Source organism: Callospermophilus lateralis, chromosome 2 (genome assembly GCF_048772815.1).
Source record: "Callospermophilus lateralis isolate mCalLat2 chromosome 2, mCalLat2.hap1, whole genome shotgun sequence".
Classification (NCBI taxonomy): Eukaryota; Metazoa; Chordata; class Mammalia; order Rodentia; family Sciuridae; genus Callospermophilus; species Callospermophilus lateralis.
The window spans coordinates 144,992,502-145,014,471 of NC_135306.1; the positions used below are offsets into that span (position 1 = coordinate 144,992,502).

At 43.9% G+C, this 21,970-nt stretch overlaps 1 protein-coding gene across 2 annotated transcripts in view; it reads left to right on the forward strand.

Moving 5' to 3' along the window:
• The first annotated feature begins 3,162 nt into the window (after positions 1–3,162).
• The window catches only part of Tenm4 (teneurin transmembrane protein 4), a 768,485-nt gene continuing 749,677 nt past the window's right edge, over positions 3,163–21,970 (forward strand). The window contains exon 1 of one of the 2 annotated variants that reach the window (XM_076846576.2): positions 3,163–3,245. The gene's annotated coding sequence lies outside the window, so the exon portion shown is untranslated. Of the gene's footprint in view, positions 3,246–19,720; positions 19,822–21,970 lie in introns of those variants that run through there. The other variant, XM_077108835.1, reaches the window with a different exon arrangement.

Sequence of the window (21,970 nt, forward strand, 5' to 3'; positions counted from 1 at the left end):
GCTTAAATATCTTATTCTCCAGTCCCAAAATGTAAATTTCCCCTTTCCTCACGAGTTAATCAGGCTTAAACCAATTCTAAGACCTGAAGGGCTTGGCTTAACTTCAACAAAGAATGTACCCCACGAAGCTGACCTCTGCCCAGCCAGTATGTAAAAGCACCCGAGGGCAGGAGATTAAGAAGCAGTCCTTACCCAGGCAAGGCTACCTGGTCCACACAAAAGCAGCTTGGGAGAGGCTCGCCCTCAGCAGCGCAGAAAGTTGCACCTAAACAAGGAACAGGGCCCCCTGACACAGTAGAGTTTGTAACCCGGGAGGGCCAACAAAGGCCCTTCTGCCCCTTCTGCCCTCTTCTGGCCCCGCAGCCTCCACGAGGGACCAGAGAGGGAGAATCCCTGACGCTGTTCTCATTGGCTGAGAGACAGGTGGCGGGGCAGAAGCCTAGGGGCGGGGTCTCCCGTCTGCAACTCAGTTTAATGTGGCCACTCCAAAGGAGATGACCCCTGGAGACAGTAATAATTGTCGTAATTTCTTTAATAGCAAAGACTGCTACTTCTTTTCATCTGGTCTTTACTATGTATTAGTACATTAATTAGAACCCTGTTCCAATAACTATTGTCACTTAATAAATCACTGCAAATTTGTAGCTTAAAATAAGTCACAGTTTAAGAATTTGGAAAGTGCAGAGAAAATCGCTCCTCTCTGCTTCCTGATTTCTGGGCCCCATCTTTGAAGACTCAGAAGCTGGAGGCTGGAAGCCTCCAGAAGTATCTTCATCCCTATATCCATGCTGTTGATGCTGGCCATTGATGTGCCTCAGCTGGCAGGCCACCTACATGTGACCTCTTCGTGTGGCCTCAATTGTCTCACCCTCTGGTGAACTTACATGGTGGCTGGGGGCTTCAAAGGCCAATGGCATATTACAAAAGAGAAGCCACAAGGCGCCTTAGGACCCAGCTCAGGAAGTCACCAGCATCACAATTGTTGCATTCTGTTGATTACAAGGGGCTCATAAGCCCCCAGATTCAAGGAGAAAAAAACATTAGAGTCCAACTCTTGATGGAGGGGAAGCAAGATTCCAGAAGAGCATGTTAGATGAGTCATGTTTCATACATCTTTGGTGAACAGAATCTACAGCTCTTGAAATACCCACTCCAACTTTTTTTTTTTTTTTTTTTTTTTTTTTGGTACCAGGGATTGAATCCAGGAGTACTTAACCATGGAACCAAATCGATAGCCCTTTTTATTTAGTGACAGGGTCTCAATAAATTGCTTAGGGCCTTGCTAAGTTGCTAGGACTGTCCTTGAACTTGCAATCCTCCTGTCTCAGCCTCTTAATCCTCTAGCATTACAGGCGAGTGCTTCTACACAAGCCACCACAACCACCACCACCCCTACCCATTTTAGGGGCAAATAATTTGATCTGAGAAAGATTAAGTGATATATTGAAGACACCTCAGGTAGCTATGAACAGAGCAGTCATTTGAACCCAAAACCGATTGAAAGCTCTTTATTGCTATGTCAATTGTTCTCCTGCAACAAGAGTAAAGTACAACTTACAGCCTTATAGCCCTGCCATATGCCAGAGCTGTAGTAAGCATTTTGCCACAGTTAAGAATCTACCTTGAGTTTTCTGAATCCAGAGCAGGTTGGCAGACAGTGAACAGTGCTGCTGGTTGTGCACAAAGAATCTGAGGGTGTAGAGGAGATCCGAGGTCCTTTTTCTAAGTGGCCCCAGAACTAGAGAACCCTGTGCAAAACTGGTTATAGGCACCTTGCTTCTCACTTCTCAGTAATTTCAGGATTAAAAGGTATCAGAAGAAAACCTTCTATTCCCTTGTCTACACAATACATGGGGCAAGAAAGTAAATCAAAAGTATTCTGTGTCCTAGGGGTTCCTAGTTCAGAAAGGAATACAAGATGAACACACAAATAACTAGTTATATGGAAGAAAGTTACAAGAAGTGTGGGGATAGAACATGAGGAAAAGTATTATTGAAAAGGAGAAGGACATAGTCTCTGTAACTAGAGAAATCAAAGAGCTTTCCTAGAAGAAATGGCATTTGAGGGGGATCTTGAGATATAAAGAGGACTGCATGGCAGAGATGAGAGAACAGAGCGTTACTTTCCCTGCCTCCCACATCTAGTTTTCTTAAACCCTTCAGAGGGTTTAAGCTTCAGAAAACTATCTCTTTAGAGGGGATTAAATCATTCATACTTGTGTGTGAATGGCTGATTGCTTCATAAGTTATATTCACCAGGGAACTCAGAGCAGATGACACCTAATTGCATAAGAGACATAAGCGCTTCTGAGAAAAAATGTTGAAGGAGATCGTGTAACCCCTAATCAAGGTCCCCAAAATGCTGTGATTGATACCCCATCCAACCCTTACCCCCAAAGTTAGATTACATAAGACAGGATCCTTACTCTACAAGGACAGACATTGCCAGAGGCTCATAACCCACTCTGAGAGAGGAGACAGTGGTTTGAAAGGAAAGCTGTTCATCTTTATTTTGGACTCAAATCTCACCCTGCCCAATTTCCCAGTTCTTGTCAGCTTATTGCAAAATAACTTGCTATATAACCTGAGACGAGTCATTCAATTCCATAAACCTCAGTTTGCATAGGTAGAAAATAGGAATAATCTAAAATTAAATATTAAGTTTTTGTGGACCTCCAAGATCCCTGCTTCATCCAGCCAGGCATAACTTAAGAACTCCACGCAATAACTTTCACATATGTCTAAAAAGCTTATTAAAGACAAATATATGAACAACCACATACCAACATCTGACTTCATTTACTTTTCCTTAAGATAGTTCTAATGTAACATGGGTTTGTTTTTATTTTATTTGTATTTCAAGAATGTTGAAATTATCATGAAAATGCAAACACCAGAGAGATTATATACATTTTTTAGTCTGAAAAAAAAAATAAAACAAACTTTCTCTGTAGATACCCAAGAAAGTTGGGGCAGGAAGAGGGCTTTTACACTGATATCTTAAAAACACATCTTGAAATCATTATGGAGAAAAATGATATAAATCATAAATGAAGAAATGGTAAAATCAGCTGATGCAACAGTTAAACTTGGCAGCCCTGAAGTACCAACCACCCGATGTTTATGAGACCTGGGACAGAAGACTGAAAGTTGGTGGTGTGGGGTGCTGCTGTACCCTCAGTAATATCCAGCTGATAGTAATTCCTGAGTTCACCGAGCTGCATAAGAAGCCCCACATGTGAGAGGTGAGAGGGCAGCTCCTGTTGCTGTGGGTCTGTCCCTAGTTGGTGCTGATGTTACTGCTGGTGCTGGTGGGAGTGGTAGGGCGGTGGCCACTGTATTACTCTTGTCATTTTCAAGTCTGATGTTTTGGTTGCTCCCAGGAGAGTGGAATACGAGAAGAAACAATACACTGGTTTCTAAGTCGGGTGGCCAGTTTATAAAGTCTAGGTCTGGTACTTTCTAAATAAGTGGCCTGAGCAGATCATATAACCTCTTAGACCGTCAGTCTCTGTGAAAGTAAAATGTGGATGCTGTAAGGTTTCCATGATGCAGCGATGGGAAAGCTCTTTTGTATGTGGTCCTTGTCATTCAAATCTGGAGCCCTAATTCTTTCTGTGGAATAAGGGTGATTTTAGTTAATCTGTGTGTAACACATTGTAATTATTTTCATTGGTTCAGAAGGAGCCAAGAGGTTAAACTGCTCAGCAAGCAGGATTGGGAAAGCACCTGAGGCTGGGCCTGGGCCAAGGGCTGGTTTTCCTCCAGGAGGTTGTGAAATGTATTTGGCCTACAGAATTTGGAGCAGGGGTGAGATAGCTCTACCCGCTTGACCGGGGCAGGACTTCTTGGGGAAATGGCCAGCACCCCGTGGCTGCTGGGATCTTATAGACAGCCAGACATCCCACCCACCTCCTCTGTATGCAGTTGGAGCACTCTTTCCTTGCACCCATCCCACAGCATCCTCACCCCTCACCAGCCATGGTTAAAGTCCTAGTGGTCAAAACCTATGTCTGCACAGCAGATCCTTAGAGTGAAGGCAGAGCTTTCTGGGTAATGCGCCTCCCTGTCCTGGTTGTTGCAATATTAGAGCTGCTTGAGTGGGAAAGAAAAGAACAGGATAGCAGCCCTCAAGAAACCAGCTTCAATGTGCATTTAAAGTGTAGTCACTATACTTAAAAGTCAGGCCACAGACAACTTCAAAAATGTTGGGAAAAAAAAAACTCTTAAAATCCTATTATTTCATGTTACAATATTCAAAATCTTGGGTTTTGTTAGCAAAATGAGAAGATTTCATAACTCTGTGGCCACATACTCTACCCAACCCCATCCCACCTGGTCAAATGCTGACAGATAGCAAACACTGAATCTGGGCAGGGGTCTCCAGTCCACCACAATCATGCCTGTGCACCCAGATGTCTTCTAAATCCCCTGCCTGGCCCTGTGTGGGGTAGCTGGAAATCCCAGGGATCAGTTTACAGGCAAAGAAGTCTGTAGATCTGGGTTTGAATCCTGTCTCTGCCATGTGTTGACCTCGGAACAGTGAACCAATTTCTTAACCTCTCTGATCATCTTGAAAACAGACATAAATGAGTTCTTACCCTGTGGGTTGTCATGAGGATCCAGTGAGTACATTTAGTATGGTGCCTACACATAGTAGTTATTCAATGAACATTAATGTCAACATTATTATAGCTAGCCCATTATTATTACTCCTTCATTCACTAGGGATTTTCTGTCATTGGAAAAAACTGAGCACTGCTGAACCAGTGGTGACCCTTAGTTAACCTATACCCCAGGCATAGTGTTCCCATCAACACAAATAATAAAATAAGACACAGGCCAAGCTAGCACTTGGCAGAAACATTGGACAGAAGCTTCTGTAACGGGTGGAGAAACAGAGGGTCACAAACTCCCTTCCAGCACAAACATGGAGATATTCAACCACATGCCTGGCATTTTTCACACTTCAGTTTTATCAAATCCCTACATCAGCCCTGTAAAATAGGCATAATTATTGACCCCATTTAACAAATGAAAAAATGGAGACTCAGAGAGGACAAGTAGCTTGCCAGCAGTCTCAGAGCGGCAGAGTCAGAACTGAAGACCAGGACCTCTTTCTGTCCCTCATCAGGAAATACTTTTCTTGAAGATTGAGGAAACTTCTAGAAGTAGTCTCCCAAAGTGGAATTAAAGCACAGTTAGACACAGTTGAAGCCAGTTGGCAAAGGAGCAAAATACATACTCCACATGGATATAGTCCCATTCCTGTGCCTCATGCTGAATTGACCTAAACTGGACTGGATTGGTTCCTGGAAGCCAGAGCATTAGTCTTTGCATCCCAGTGGCTCTCTCTGTACTTAGCACAGCACTCTTTTCCTTCTTTCACCTACAGAAGGAAGGCAATAACTTTGCTTACCTCATACCGTTAGAAGAGCGAATGAATTTCTATATGTGTATGAAATTTGCTTGGGCAGCTGTAGCCAGCAAGCATCCCTGAGATGGGTGGCTTAAACAATAAACATTTTTCACAGTTCTAGAGGCTACAAGCCCAAGATGGAGATGGTAATCTATTCAGTTCCTGGTGAGGGCTCTCCTCTTGGCTTACACATGGCTGCCTTCTTACTCTGTCTTCACATGGTGGAGGGGGCCGTGCCTGCCCCCTTCCCTTTCCCATAAGGCCACTAATCCTATTATGAAGACCCCACCCTCATTACCTCATCTAACCTTAATGACCCCCCCCAAATGGGGCAAATTCCATGGCATGGAGGACTAGTGAGACCTCCAGTATGTGAGGTCTCCGAACAGTGCCTGCCCCATGGTCAATGCTATGTCTGCATTGGCTGTTGTGTGCCATGCACTCTTCTAGTGTATTGTCATTGAACTTCACATTCAGTTCGCACGCTTCGCTACCTTATCCTGCCTCCAGTATTGAATTGTTGATTGCTTAATGTAAAACCTAATGCAAATGTAAATAATAGAAGGAAAAGAGACAGGGAGAAAGGAGAGAAAAGAGAGCAGCCTGGGTGCAGGATAGAGGATGAGATTGTGGCCAGGGTACCTATTCAGACATCTGTTGCCATCAGACAATCCAAACAGGTAGCTGGCAGGGGTTGCAAGAGAAGCACATAGCATTAAAATCCACCCACTTCATGGAGCAAGAGTTCTCCCACCTCCTCTGAGGAGCTATGTGGTTTCATCCTGGTCCACAGCATAATGATTTGGTTTCTAGACCTGCCAGTCACTTGCTAAGCAACTTTGAGAGAAGCACTTGTCCCTGCTGACCTGTTTCCTGGCTCATTCAAAGAAAAATTGGTTTCCTTGGTCTGGAAATCTCCTTCCAGCCCTGTGGCAGGAAGGAATTGGATATGAGTGAAAAGCCTGCCTTCAGAGAGAACTGGATTTAAGTACTGGTTTGCTCCTTTCTAGCTGCACATCCTTGGCCAAATCATAACCTTTCCCTGGCCTTTTTGATTCTAAAGACTTACATACCTCCTCGCATCTTTTCTTGTCTCCCCCTCATTGCGATTCCATCTTCTCCCACCAAAGGTGCATCCTCTGTGCCTCAGAGAGACTTCATTCCTGAAGAAGGCACACTCATGTTTTCCAAGTATTTAGGCTCTTTCATCTTGGGCAGGTTTGAGACGGTGACAGGACAGCCTTCAGGCCTATTCCCAGACACTATCCTTTCAAAAGCTCATGAAGAAAAGTGCTCTTAAAGCATTCTCAATGTTCCTGCCACCAGATCCAGGCAGAAATCTGTCATCTGCCCACATCATCGAGCTCCTCCCACTTAGCTGGATACTCACCATTGATGGCCCTTTAGACAGAATAAATGCAAAGTCAAGATCAAAGACTGGAGAGAACCAGTTTCTAACCTGCAGACCCTGCAGGGAAGAGAATTAGGAAAAAACTTGTGACTTCTGGGAATCCTTCAGGAGCACCTGGGGACATGGTATGGATGTTCTCAAGAACTCAGAGACAAGGAAAAATCCATTGTGTGGTTCTGAAAGCATAGTCATAACCATTCTGCCGTCTGAGCAGGCAGTCCTGGGGACAATCCAAAACCAGCTTTGTGGTTCAATCAACCCTGTCCCCTATCTTAAAACCTAAGGCCAGTTCCATCAAGGGACAAAAAGTTCTCTGATCACTTCCATTGACCAAAGAGCTCAGCTCAGTAATTAGCACGGACTTAATGTAATCCTTATAATGTCTCAGTTCATTTTAAGTGAAAGCTGCTTCTATGCCTTGGCTAGGGCCTCCCTCAGAATGGCCCTTGAGTGGGAAGCTGGTGTTAGGGTTGAAAGAGAGGAAGGTCAGAGAGCAAGGAGGCAGCCCAGCTCTTGCCTGAATGAGACCTTTGCTGAAGTGGCCAGCTGTCCCTCACGGCTTATTCTTGGCTGCTTCTGAGCCATCAGTGTTAGGGAGGTTGCCTGCAATCCTCTCAACCCAGACAAAGGCTTCTGCCTGGGCTGATCACTTGAGATTTCTGCCTGTCCCTCATTCTTGCAGGTGTCCTTGGTTGGCAGCAGGGATTACCCTGCCCCCTTTCTCAGGTAGCCCGTCCAGTGCTAAGGAACTCGGGGAAGGCAGGCCATTCTCAGCCCAGACCTCCCTTTTCTCTCCTGCCTGAGCAGTGACCAGCACGACCTCTTGCCCTTGAGATTCCTTAGGTGTGAGCAGGACATCAGAGCAAAGTACCCTCCCCCAAATGCCACAGTGACATGTAGAATTCTGAGTGTTCTCAGAGAAGCCCTATCCCCAGGCACAACATAGAAAGACTGTCCACTGTCCCTGCAGGCAAGGCTAGAATTCAAAGCTCACTGATGGCTCCCTCCAAATTCCTCTAGGTTACTATAATTTTTTAAAAGGCTGAGGTCTGTGAACGCCATGTCCTACCAATCTCAGCTCTATGGGTCTCAGACTTCATATGGAGTCAGGAATGTTGGGCACCTTTTCTCAAAGATATTTTAGCAGAAACAAAGTCAGAAGGAGTCCTTTGTGAAGCTCTGTTACATGACAACCCAAAACTGAGCAGAGCAGAGTAAAATAGCTCATGGGTCAGTTGGATTTAAATAGAATCTCACAAGAAGAATTTCACTTACTAAAGAAAGAATATTTATATAAAGCGTAATGTTAGCATAGTCAATGTTGGGCACTGTGTCAACGGGTACTTGTTATATTAGTCTCCATAGTTCTGAAATTTGTTGAAAAGAAAGTCCTTGTCAACCAGAAGAGAAAAGGGTGCTTATTTGTTTATGTAGCAAACATTTATTGAGCACCTATTGTAAAGATCATGTTGGGTGCTAGTGATCCATTGACAAAATATTCTACCATAAGAAAGCACAGGGGTACTTAGGAGCTTTTATGCGGTACATATTTAGTGAGAAAAAGTAGAGAAAGTGTGTAAAAAATAAAACAAGATATAATATAAAAATTTTAAATAGGACAGAATTCAGCCCACCTTGCTGCCAATGCCTTTAACTTAAGCAGCGTGATATGCAGAGAAGGCCCCCCAGGACATGCAGGTCCTCATACCTGAACCTGTCAGTATGTTATTCTTCATAACAAATGAGACTTTGCAGATGTGACTAAATTAAGGATCTTGAGGTGGGAAGATTTAGGCTGGATCATCAAGTTGGGCCTAGTGTATCACAAAGGTTATTTTAAGTAAAAGAGGGGAGGTAGGAGGGTCAGAGTGAGAGGAGATGTGAGCAGGAAACAGGGGTGTGAGAAGCGCAGTTCACTGCCCATGAAGACAGAAGGTGTCCTGGCCAAGGAGCATCAGCCACTTCTGTGAACTAGAAGACACAGGAAGTGAATGCTCTCAGAGCTTCCAGATCTAACAAGGCCCTCCTCGCCAACACCTTGATTTCCGCCCCATGACACCCATGCTGAAGTTATGATCTCCAAAAGTATGTGATGATCGTGTATGTTATTTGTTATAGTTAAATGTGTAGTCATTCATTATAGCAGCAGGAAGCTAATATAAATAATTTCAACTGCAATTATTCAATTAAAAAAAAGGAGAAGGAAAAAAGTTGAGAAAGTATAAGAAAAATATATAATATAAAAATTTTAAATAGGACAGCAATTCAGCCCATCTTGCTGCCAACAAGGTATGCCCCAGAGCAGGCCTGAAGTGAGGTATATTTGATGCTTTTTCTATATTTGGTCTCAGTTGTACTGTGAGCATCTTGTCACACTTATAGCTGTAGGGGAGATTCGGGGACAATGACAACTCTCTGCAACTTTCCACATCCTTACTGATTTTAGAACTTAAGCCCTAGACAAGCAACTTCATTCTATTGAAACTGAGAGGCAGTTGAGTCGAGTGGTTAAGGGCTTTAGTTGTGTAGTCAGACACATGGAAGTCAAACCCTTGCTCTGATTCTTACTAGCTATATAATTTTAGACAAGCTGCTGGAATCCTCCAGCCTCAGCTTCCTGATCTGTGGAATGGATAAATAACAACAATTTCTTCCCACTTTGTAATAAGGGTTAAATTAGATAATGCATCCATAGCGTCTGAAGCGTACTGAGTTCCTAATAAATGATCATAGTAAGCACAATTGGAATTATTATCGGGATTATCTCTCCTGTTGGAATAGAATTGCCCTCTAAGGGCTAATTTGCCTCCTAGATAATGTGCCTGCCTCCAGTACCCATTGCACAAGTTTATTATTAATAAGCTTTTCAATCTTGTTTGTTAAGTAGGCAAAGCCTTGAAAAAAAATAGGGTCCTGTGGGGAAAATAATGAAAGGGGATCCTTAGTTGAGAAAAAGATGATAGGTATCAAAGATCTCATTGTTATACAGATACAACGCAACAGACACAGGACAAGGTACTCACATGCACAAAGCCAGCACCACAGGAGGCAGATGAAGGACTGAAGCTTGGGTCTCCCAGGCCCTTCTAGTTTCCTTCCCAGTTTCCACCGACATTCAGGCCATGTCCAGTTAACAAAGCTGCTTCAAAATTACAAGATCACTCATGACCCTGTCCTAAGCTGGAGTAAAGGCTAAGTATTCCCTGCTCATCCTCATTTGCGTATCTCTGCTCTCCCAAAGATGCCTCCTGAAATACAAAATTCAAACATCTGATGTCAAATATGCACATCACTGGGTTTTCTCCACGTGTCCAAACTTATAACCTCCTTTACCTCCATCCTTTTTTTCCTCTGCAGAAATTTCTTATAGGAACAAATACACAAAACAAAACAAAGTTTTAAAGGTTTTGCTTTTGCAAGGCAGACACAGGGTTAAATTAAAGGGCTAGCCCCTTTTTGTCAGCAATAAGAACAGCTCCCTTCTGGAAGGTACTCCTTTTCTTCACCCAGCCCCAAGTTGTCAGTAGCCAGCATGGGTTCTAGGTTTCTCAATGGGGACATGTCTATGTTTTTTCCAATTGAAATACAGACAGAATCCTGAGTCATTTGAGGCCAAACCTGGTAAACATACTAAATGACCAAGTGGAGACAGTGACTTCTTGAGACAGAGATAGAAGAAAAGGAACTGATCTAAAGATTCCTGAGAGAGGCTTAAAAGTGAGCCCCTAAAAGCTACTCCCAAAGAGGAGCCCCACAAAGCTCTGAACATCAGTAAATGACTGGAAATTTGTTTTAGAATTAAAGGAGAATTACAAAAATAATATCCACATCTGCTGAACATTTAATACACAAAGGGGAGGGGTTGTTGGTCATTTTTTATAAATGCATAATTCTCATCATTATCCTCTCCAGCCAGACAACATTATTATATCACTATTATTACTATTATTATTATTCTCATTTTGTAGGTAAGAAATAGAAATTATAGAGGTTAGATAATTTAAGGTCATACAGTTAGGAAACTAAGACATCAGGACTTGAAACCAGGTCATATATCCAAAGACTTGGCTTATAACCCCCCACTGTTCTTAGATGTGAAATTCTCACAACACACTGAGGGAGAAGGAGGACAGCTTCCTGAAACTTCACACTCATGTTGTGGTATCTTCAAAACATTCATTTGTCCAACAAATAAATACGAGTGCCTACTTGGCTTGGACCTGGGCCTTTAACGTAAAGGACTAAGAGGTGAGCAGAGTGAGCCAGGCTCTGCCCTGTGACAACTGAGAGCCTAGCAGGGAGATGGTCATTTAATGTGTTTAAGGAGAAGAGCAACAGGGTCCCCCGTTGTCACTTTGGAAAGTTCCCTGACCACAATGGGAATCAGATGTAGCTTCCATCAATACCAGGTTCAGGTGAGTTGTTTTTTAAGAACTTGCATCTCAGAAACTTAACTCCTCCCTCCTCCCTCATTCTGGGCTTCCTCACAATTTGTTTTGTTCTTCCCTTTTTACATCAAACCAGATTGTTTGCCTTTGATTTCCAGGTGTGTTCTCACTATTAGATTGTGCACACCTTGAGTTCAGCATTTGCCCACATGCCTCCAGGATCAAGCACATTGCCTGGTAATTCTCAGCTCCCTTAACCTTTTGTTAAATGAGTGACTTAATGCTGTCTATAGAGTTGAATTAGATGGGCTGCCATCTAATAGACAAAAAGCATCTATAGTTCACAAAATACTTTACATGTGAAAACTATGTGTATGTGTGTGTCTGTATTTTTCTATTTATATCCTCTACCAACAATTCAGAGCCTAATCACATTTAGTTTCCGCACCTGTGGAATATATTATTGTTGTTTTCTGTATGGTTGCTAATATCAACCAGTAGAAAGGGTGTTACTTACCTTTGTAGAAGGTGAATCTGTTGTTGTTCCTGCTATTGGCTATATGTTCCACGTTTAAAAATGTAATTAATGATGGCTGATTTCTCTATTTGGCTGTGGAAGAAGGATATCACTTAAATTTAGTAAAGTAAAAAATAGTATTTAACTTGCAAGGGTAATTCTCAGGATTTCTTTCCTGTTTAAAAAAAAAAAGCAAAAGACAAAACAAACAAGCAAACAAAAAACTTTTTTTGTGTCAAGAGTCATAATAAGGAAACATGTTAATCAAATTTTGTGGTTAGAACTGAAAAAAAATGCTTTATTTGCTCATAAATAAATACATGTTCATATTTTCAAATTACATATGCATTTTAATCTCTTCTTTTCCCAGTTTAAAAATTCTAATTTTTTATGCTGGGGTCTTCTCAGTTTGTATTTATCACATTTTGAGCATACTGGCCCCAAATCTTGGTGATCTCAATTTCCTATGTACCAGGCCAGTCTCCGGTATCTTTCCTGTATTTATCTACTCCATCATTCTGTCAGTCATTGGGTCAATTAGTCAGTCTGTCGGTCAGTCACTGGACCCTTCGTGAGCCCCCTCCTCTTTTCCAGGAACTGCATTAGTCTCTGGGGACACTGACCTAAGGAAGGCACAGCCCTTGTTAGGGAGCTCATGATCCATGGAAGAGAACAAACCAACCCTACTCCTCTTTTAGTATCCAAATATAGAACTTTTCAAGGAGAAAATTCATGTGTACTCATTGACACATTTGAACATACTGGTCCAAGATCTCAGTGATTTCAGTTTCCTACCTACCAGGAAAATTGACACATTCCTAGTAGATTCAAAATGCCAAACACCTTCAGTTGACACCATACTTTCCTTTTGCCAATGGCACTGCCAAAAATGCCAGGAGAGTTTTAATTCCTGACTACCTCCTGAAATGCTGGGAGGATAAAATTATATAATGTATTTGAAATTCTTTAAAACCTAGAAAGTGCCGTTCCAAGAAGAATAATTTCAGCAGCAATAGTTATAAGAGACTAGAATTCATTCAGGGTTGACTATGAATTCCTCTACCTTTGGTGACTTGGCTGGGTTGAAAAATGTTGCCCCTACTTCAGAGGTGCAAAACAGGAGGGGTGACTGAGAGACACATGGTACACAGTTTACCAGTGGCTATCATTCATAATAATAATTTCAATTTTTCTCACCTTCATAATTTAATCAGACGGGGCATTTAAAATCCTATAACTCAGCATCTGGTACATACCAGGTATACTATGAATTTCCTTGAAACTGGTATCCACTAGTAGTTTTGGATTTTACTCTATCACCTAACCCTCTCTTCAATCAATAGGCATCTTTCTGGGAACATCATGGAATAGAACAGAAAGGGTGTTTGGCCTCCCAATAAATCATATTGAAACTGATATGTCATGGTTGGCAGTGAAGTATGTATAAGTAATTTGTACCACTCATAGCTCATAACACTATCTAATTGGTGTTTGCTAATAATTTTCTTTTTAAAATTAGGGTAGATTCAAGATGACTGCCATAATAAATGTCCCTCTCACTCTTCAATGTTCAAATGTGATCTCCGGGTAGACAGCAAAGGGTGAGGACTTGGCCAGGCAAATATAGGCTGAGTGGGTCTTCATTTTCCCACTTAGCCTCATTTTCAGGTTTGGGTTTCTATTTTAGGATCTGAAAGCAAGAGGGTATTGGTACAAAAAGGCAGTGGTGTTCTATGCCAAGGTGCTCTGGCACGATATGTCCTGGGCTATACGCCGCCCCCCCCCCCAGTCAGGGGAATGAAGGAAGAGACCTGGAGTAGGGACTGGGCAAAGATTCTGGTGCAGAGGGTAATCCTGAGGCGTGGAGAGTTCCCAGCCCAGAGTGCATTGACCAAAGGAGATACCTCAGAACATCAGAGAGATGGTCCCTGCAAGTGGGTGTATAGGCCTGTGGAAACCTCCACAGCAACATCCCAGAGTGAGCTACTCACGCGTGGCTGGAGCCCAGCAAGCAGTCTCCAGCCCCACCTGGGGAAAAGATTGGTACAGAAGGAGGTGGTCAGGGAGGCAGTGCCCCAGGCAATGGGTGGGATGTGGGTCATTAGGGACCTAGAAAACCAGAGGGGAAACTGAGGCAGATCTGTAAAAAGGGAACCAAATAACAGAGAAAGACTCAGAGATTGAGTCCATCTATGTAGGTGCTGGCTCACCGTACAAAACTTTTCTCTTGAATCTTTGGCAACAAAGGCAACTTTAGGCTTATTAAGAGATGACAAGATGTCTCCTTCTAACTACTGGCTGGGAGGGGCTGGGACTAGGATGCAGTCATTCTCCTGAGTCCTCTGGCTTTCTCTTCCCGGACTGATGTCCTCTAGTTGGGGATACCACTGTCTTCAACTCTACCCCTCTTCTCCTGGCTTCCTATTGCATCTCCCCGCCCCCGCCCCCCCCCCCCACACACACACAGAATTGAGTTGGAAGTGATTCCTTTGGGATCTTGAAGGTATCACTCATTTGCCTTCCAGTTTCCAACAGTGATACTGAACTGACCAAAGATATTCAGATTCCTTCTCTCAGGGCAGAGTGGTGTTCTGCCTCAGCTGTACCTGGTGCCCTTTCTTCTCTGGAAGCTTTTGAGAACTCTTCTTGTCCCCAAAGTTGTGAAATCTTACAATGATGTACCTTGAGTAGGTATAGTTTTATCTAGGCAATCAATGAACCCTTAGATCTCAAAGCACATGCCCTTAGATTCTGGAAAACATCCTTAAATAATTTTACTGATGATTTCCTTACCCATTTTCTATGCTTTCCTTTCTGGAACTCCTATCATTTAAATGCGGAATCTCTTGAGTTAGTATGCCGACATACTTTTCTCCCATATTTTTCACTTCCTTGGTTTTGTATTTAGTTATTGCGTTATTTCCTAAAAGATCTCAGCTTTCTCTTCCAACCCTTCTAATGTGTACCATTTTCTTTACACATTGTCAATTCCCTACATGGACTTCATCTCCCTGGGTCTCCTTTCTCCATTTTGGTCTCCATCTTCCATGCTAATGGTTTTCCCAGATGTCTGCTAATGTTTAAGGCTGGAGAGTTACTTGAGCACACAGGTGGGGTTTGTCTATGTAAGTGTTGCCATAGGAGAGCTGGCATAGTCAAGTGCTGGGAAACCCTATCATCAGTCCCTTTAGTCCCTTCTTCTTGGGTCAGATTAACTAGACCCCCAGAGTAGATCTTTTGATGCCCTATGTGGTCAACAAAATAAAAAGGTCCATGCACTGATCCTTAAAACCTATGAATATGTTACTTAGATGTCAAAGGACACTTTGAAGATGTCTTCAAATTAAGGTTCTTGAGAGTTCTTGAGAGTGTCTTGGATCCTCCAGTGGGTCCACCGTAATTAGAAATTGTGATAAGAAAGAGGCAAGAGGCTCAGACTCCAAGGAGGAGATGCAATCACAAAGCAGAGGTTGGAGTGAGGAGGGCTTGAGCCAAGGAATGTGGGCAGCTTGACAAGTTGAGAAAAGCAAGGCACAAGATTCGCCTTAGGCCTCCAGAAGGGACACAGCCCTGCCAACACATTGATTTTAGTCCTTGGAACTGATATCGGATTTCTCACTTCTGGAACCATAAGATAATAAAGTTGTGTTGTTTTAATTCGCTAATTGGTGGCAATTATGGCAGCAGTAGTAACCTGGTCTGGCCTGTGGCCGGGCACTGGCAGTGGGGCAGGTCTTGCTTTCTGTGAGCAGATATGCACGTCGCCTCCTGCTGTTCACTGTGGTGTTCTGCCTCAGCTCTACCTGGCGCCCTGCAGGGCTGAGCCACTGTTGCATGCTCCCCCTTGGGTGGGCAATGAAATCTCCCAGAAAGGTAAAGCGAGGCAGAGGTTCCAGGGATCAAACTTCTTCCCACTCTGCGTTCCAAAAGTACCTGGAGCTGCCAATTCCTGAGCTATTTGCAGGTCTGACAGTGGAAATTGGGACAACTGTCAGCTTCCCCCTCCACTGACTCAGAATGGGCTTTCTAGTCCCTTGTCACCTGCTGTTAGCTACTGTGGATCTCTTCACTCCCAGTCTCCCTGTCTTCATCAGATTATGTCTTAGAAACAATCAAAACTCCTATAGTTTTAGTGGAGGGTTCAGGAAATAAAACCAGCCAGTGTGCTCAGCCCGCCTGAGGTCTTCATGCTTTCCCCACCTGAGATCTCCCTGGGTGGGGGAGGGGGTGGGTGTTTACCCCTCCTGCCCCTGTGCTGTACGCTGTCTCTGTTTACTTAAGACTGTCTCACTGGGAAAGTTCTCCCCTTTCCTTCCCCTTTGTTTATGTCACATGTGCTCAGGGCTGATTCAGCAGTGTGCCCCAGGTGGGTTTTGGTAGTTGTTAAGATGCTGAAGTTCCTCCCTACTGATTGTGCATGGCCACTGTTCCCCATGTCCCCAAGTCACCCTCCCTGTCCTGGACCCCCACAGATTCTTCCCTGACTGAACCAGGGGAGAATCTGCTGGCTAGGGTTGCCAAAACAAACGCCACAGGCTGGGTGGCACCAACAGCAGACATTTCCTTCTCTGTTCTAGAGGCTGGAGTCCAAGTCAAGGTGCCAGCAGGGAGGTTTCCTCTGAGATCTCTCTCTGGTTGGCTTGCAGATGGCTGCCCTGTTGTTGCCTCTTCACAGGTCACCCACTGCAAAGGAGCCCCTGGTGTCACTTTTATGTCCTGGTCTTCTGTTCTTAGAAGGGCCCAAGTCAGATTAGACTAGGACCCATCTGAAGGCCTTCATTCTTAATTTATTTTATTTTTTGGTCCCAGGGATTGAACCCAAGAGCCCTTAACCACTGAGCCACGTCCCCAGCCCTTTTTTGAGTTTTATTTAGAGACAGGATCTCACTGAGTTGCTTAAGGCCTCACTAAGTTGCTGAGGCTAGCTTTGAACTTGAGATCCACCTGCCTCAGCCTCCCACCCCTGAGGAGGCATGCACCAACACGCCCAGCTTCGAAGGCCCACATTTTAATGTAACTTATTTTTTTTTGTACCGGGGATATTGAACTCAGGGGTGCTTAGCTACTGAGCCACATCCCCAGCCCTTTTTTTTTTAAATTTTGAGACAGGGTCTCTGTTTCTACCTACTTAAAGGTCCTGTCTCTAAATACAGTCACATCCTAAGGTATAGGAGCTGCTAGGCACAATTTATTCATAACACAGACCCTCCTGCCAAGCAATAGCCCTCTGATTACTCCTGTTCTTGCCATGTCTGTGGCTGCATATCTGGAACACCAGCACCAAACTTGGTACATTCTTAATTTTTTACTGAAAGCCTAGGCTACAAAACCAGTCCTTCCAAGATAGCCACAGCCCCAGAACCCTAGCTTTGGAGCAAGATGGTAAACCATGGAGCCATTTGTGTTTGATATCATGTTTATGTTTCCCACTACTCAGAGTATTTTACAATAAAAATGAAAATGATATATACCATACACATGTATTGTACATGACTCTGATATTAAAATCCCTGTGTATTCCCTTGCAGACTTTGGCCTACTGCCATTCACACTTCAAGTTTCACTTATAAAAAATAGTAAGAAATCTTTAGACAATGACCCTTCATATTCTAATTAAATGAACCTTTAAAAAATTACCCACAGAGGGTAGAAACCCTTCATGAGAACATGAGACAGTGGATGAAAGCAGAGGCTTTGGAGTCCATCAGACCTACATTTCAATTCTGCTTCTACCACTTATTAGTTGTGTGACCTTGAACAAATTGCTGAGTCTCTTAGTTTCCTCATTTGTAATAATTTCTGGCTCATGAGGCTGCTGGGAGAAACAAGTGAGAGGATGTATCCGTAGTGTCCACACATGGTGTGGACAGAGGGCAAATTTCTCTGCTTCCCCTCCCCCTCTTCTGCAGAAGAAGAACCCCCACCCCACCCCCCTGAGCCAACCAGACCCCTCCCCTCCCTTTCCCGTCATCCCCTCTAAAGTGGCTCCCAAACTCTGATCTCACTCAGTGCTTAGTAAAATCCTTCATCCCCTTTCACCCGGTGAAGAGGGTTTGTACAAATCCTGTGCTAATAGATTCCTTTGGCCAATTCACTTGGCAGGTTTTACATCTGAAAGACTGTTTGACAGTTTCCCTCAGCCCTTCTCCAGGGTCCTCTAAGATCTAAAACCCTCTGGGAGATTAACTTCTGGCTCTCCCAGCCTAACCAGCAGCCTGGGTGCAGGGCTGCTCTCCAGTACTTTCCCCAGAGAAGGTAAAGGTGAACTTGCTGATAGAGATTTGGAAAGGGAATTTAGAGGGGAAGCAGAAAGAAAGTAAACATTTACCGAGCACCTTTTTAATCTGTGAGGCTCTCATATGTCACCTCCAGCTATTCCTCCCAACCACTCAGAGCCATCCACAGTATTCCTCACCATTTTACAGATGAGGAGACTGAGCTTCAGAGAGAATAAGTAAGCAACTGCAAAGCTATCATGAATGGAGAGTGAAGTTCAAGGCCTCTGGTCTGGTTCACTAACCAAATTAATTAATTAATTAATTAATTAATCTGAATCTAAGTCAGATGCTCCCACCCCCCACTGGGTCCCTCAGCCCTCCTTACAACCAACCTCTTCTGGCCACTCTCTGCCCACTTCTATGTTATGCACCTATTGCCTTCCTCTTCATGTTAGTCTGACCAAGTCTTCTGTCCTCAATTCCATCAGGAAGAGTGCCTCATTCTTCTTTTCACCAAACACACAGTAGAACCTAGAATGTGTCTTAAACAGATGAGAGGTTAAGTGAATGAGTGCATACAGAAGTACACATAAAGATGATTGAAAAAATTTAACTGTTAGTAAATGAATGATTGAATGAATGAATGGAACAGATATAAGAACTAGCACTTGCAAGCAAAGCAAATGTTGCACATACGCAAAAATGAATGCATACAGGCTAGGGCATGGATTGCATGAATGGATTAATAAGAGAATGCATGAACATGTGGATGAGTGATAATGTAAATTAATATTTGTTACTGAGTATATATACAAATGAGTGAATATTGAATAGGCAAATGAGTATGAGAATGGATGAAAGAATTAATACATGAACAAATGAACATAAGGACGAATGAATGAGTACGGGAATGGACTGCAAGTGCATGCATGCAGGAGCAAATGCATAAGTGAGCGAATGAGCCAAAAGTGGGTGAGTGAGTGCCTTTGCTGTTTCTGCTGGATTGTGCTACCTTCTGAGTATGCTGTGACTGGGAAGCCTAAGATGCCAGGAGTCATCATTTATGTTGGAGGCAAAGTTTTGGGGGTAGGATTAAGGGCTAGGGATATTAGAGCCCAACTATACATAGAGAATGTCTTGGTTTGTCCTCCTGTCTGACATGTGCCAGACCCCAGGTGGTCCTCAGGCCCACGCTTCCCAGCACATGGGAACTCTGGGGAGCATCAAGTCACTGTCAGTCCCTTTCTGCCCACTGTCCCCTTTTTCCTACAGTCCATACTCCTACCCAGCACCCCACCCCACCCCCAGCCAAGAGCACAAGCAGGCAGCCACAGACAAGGAAATTAATTCTGAGCATCCAAGAACAGCCTCCTGTAATAAAGAGGCTGCTGCAATATCTTTGCAACAAGCAGCAACCCACATGTTTGATTACAACAGGTTGAGCCATTCCACACTCCCCAGTGCCAGGGCTCAGGGAAAAGGGGAGGGAAAAAAAAAAAAAAACAACACCTAAACACCAAGCAAGAATGCACACTTCCTGACACGACCCACACACAAGGTCCTGGCTCAGTCTGGACTGATGGGGCTTTAGCGTTTCTTGCCGGGGAGTACATGGCCATAACTACTATGCTTCTCTGCTTACCGGTTCCTGAGGAATGCTTTTTTTTTTTTTTTTTTTTTGGCTGCTTCTTTTTCCACTTCAGGCTGAGCCACATCAGGTTTTGAATGACTGACATCTTCTGTCTCTGCATTGGGAGCCAATTCCTTCAGGATTGTGACAAACCGGTATTTCGGGTCCCCCTGGCAACCACAGTATCCTATCTCCTGAGGATTGTGCGTCTCCAGGACGGAGGAGAACTGGCTTCTGAGTGAGAATCTACACCTTTCTCTTTCTTTCTGTGCTGCTACCTGGGTCATGTTTCAGACAGTTTGGTTGGGAGGAAAGGCTGTCCTGGATGTGAGGAGGAGATTCGAGAAATGTCCCTAGTGCTGGGAGGAGAGGGCACAGCAAAAAGAATCTTAGCAAGGAGGACCTCCCACTTTCAGTTTCCACTCCTGCCTTTGCTTGTCTTATGATGCAACTGTCCGTAACACCTGCCACGGAGGACCCGGTGCCCACTTGGATTCAGACACTTGTCAGTCATTGAATTAATCATCTTAGCTTTGCAGGAAAGAATGGGGCGGAGTTGTGGTTGCTCAGGGGTGGGGTGAGCCTGAGGGGAGGCAGAGGGGTGGTAGCGGGTGCAGGCTGTGCATCTCAGAGTTGGAGGCAGTGCCGAGGCTGGTGTAGCAGTTTTCTTCTTTGCCCCTAGCTTCCTTTTTTCCATGCTTGAGAAATTATGTATTGCTTGAAAATTATATTTTTTCCAAAAAGGACATTGAACACAGTGTCAGGAAGGCCTATGTAGCCACCACCCCAACAACTTCCCATTCCACTTTCTGGTTTGTTTGGGGGTAGGGAAAGAGGGGTAGAGGCAGCAGGAGAAAGACCTTGGCCTTGGTGACTAACCTCAAACAATAGCCACTGGAGAAGACAGTGATGTGCAAATTACTGATTTTTATTGGACACTTTGGGGAATATAGTTGTTTGTCAGGAAATGAAAGAGAATGTTTGTGCTTATAAAATTATATGGAAAATCAATGCAGTGTTAAGTATATTTTTCAGTTGTTTGAGTCAAGGACTGTTCTCCAGCCAATTCTAGCAAACTCTAAGGGAGACAAGACATCCCAAAACACAGCCAAGGGACTGAGCAGAAAGGTCAAGCTGCGGTTTATTGCTGCACTCCTGCACTTGGGGAAAGGCCCAAGTGGCTGTAGAAAGTTGTACATGTGGCTGTCAGCCCTCCGTCATTAGCAGTGACCCTCAGAACCATGCTACACAGAGTGTTCTGAAGTTTAGACTAATTCCTGGCTTTTCTTTTCTTGTGTCCCAACTTAAGGACTGAGCACAGAGGTCCTGAGCAGATGGGGAGACTGTGGGGAAATTGAGAGTTCATAAAAGCATTTTTTCAGGCGAGAAGACAAGAGTTGTCTAGAACGTGAGCAAGAATGGGAGGCTCAGGGGTTCATGAGCCATTTACTGTCAGTAGAAGTGGGGTGCTCTGTGTTCCTAAATGTTATCTGTGGGTCTGTCTAGCTCTGAGCCTAGGACAAGGATATGAAAGGAGGCATAGAAACATCTGGGCTCCTGCCTCTTCCAGAGGATTGACATTGCACTGTGGCTGAGGGCCTTTGATGTGAAGGAATGAGAGAAGAGGAAGATATCACGCAAACTAGACTGATCCTAGGAGGTCAAAGACTGATAGTTGAGAAGCTACCAGTAAAACTCCCACCTGTGACCATCAGTTCTTTACCAGATAATATTTTTAAGATGCCAGATTGGGAGCAGACATTCTACTCTGCCATTCCTTCCGTGTGTGACCCATGCAAAATCACTGTCCTCTCGCCTCATTGTTCTTTGCCCTAGATAGTTGTTATAAGGAGCTTCTTAAGATGCCCTCCTCCTCTAAATTCTGTGGTTGTGTGAGAAGAGATCCCTGTGATTCATGGAGACAATAGTTCAGTGGAAGAGGATGGCTCTTGACTGAAGGGGATACCAGTTTTTTCCCTTGCTGGCTGTGGGGCTTAGGCAGGCCACATAACTTTGTTGTGCTTCCTTTTGAAAGTGGGAAAGTGGGTTCTGTTTGTTTGTTTGATTGGTAGGTTCTTTCCCCCCTCAACAGAATTGTGGTGATGGTTAATGCAATCATGTGTGCCAAACTGGAACCCAGAGCTCTCCCCCACTGCAGGGGCTGTGGATCCATGCTAGCTATTGACCATACAAAAGGGGGTGAAGAAAAAAACACCTTTTAACAAAGTGTCCTACTGCTGGTACTTATGGGAACAGTTGTGAAACATAATAATAAATTCCAAAGTCTTCTTCTTACAGACCAAAATGATCCTTTTGTAATGGCATGATAGATATAATTCAGGCTCTGCTTTAAATAGATATCCATGGCAAAGCAAAATAAAGCACTG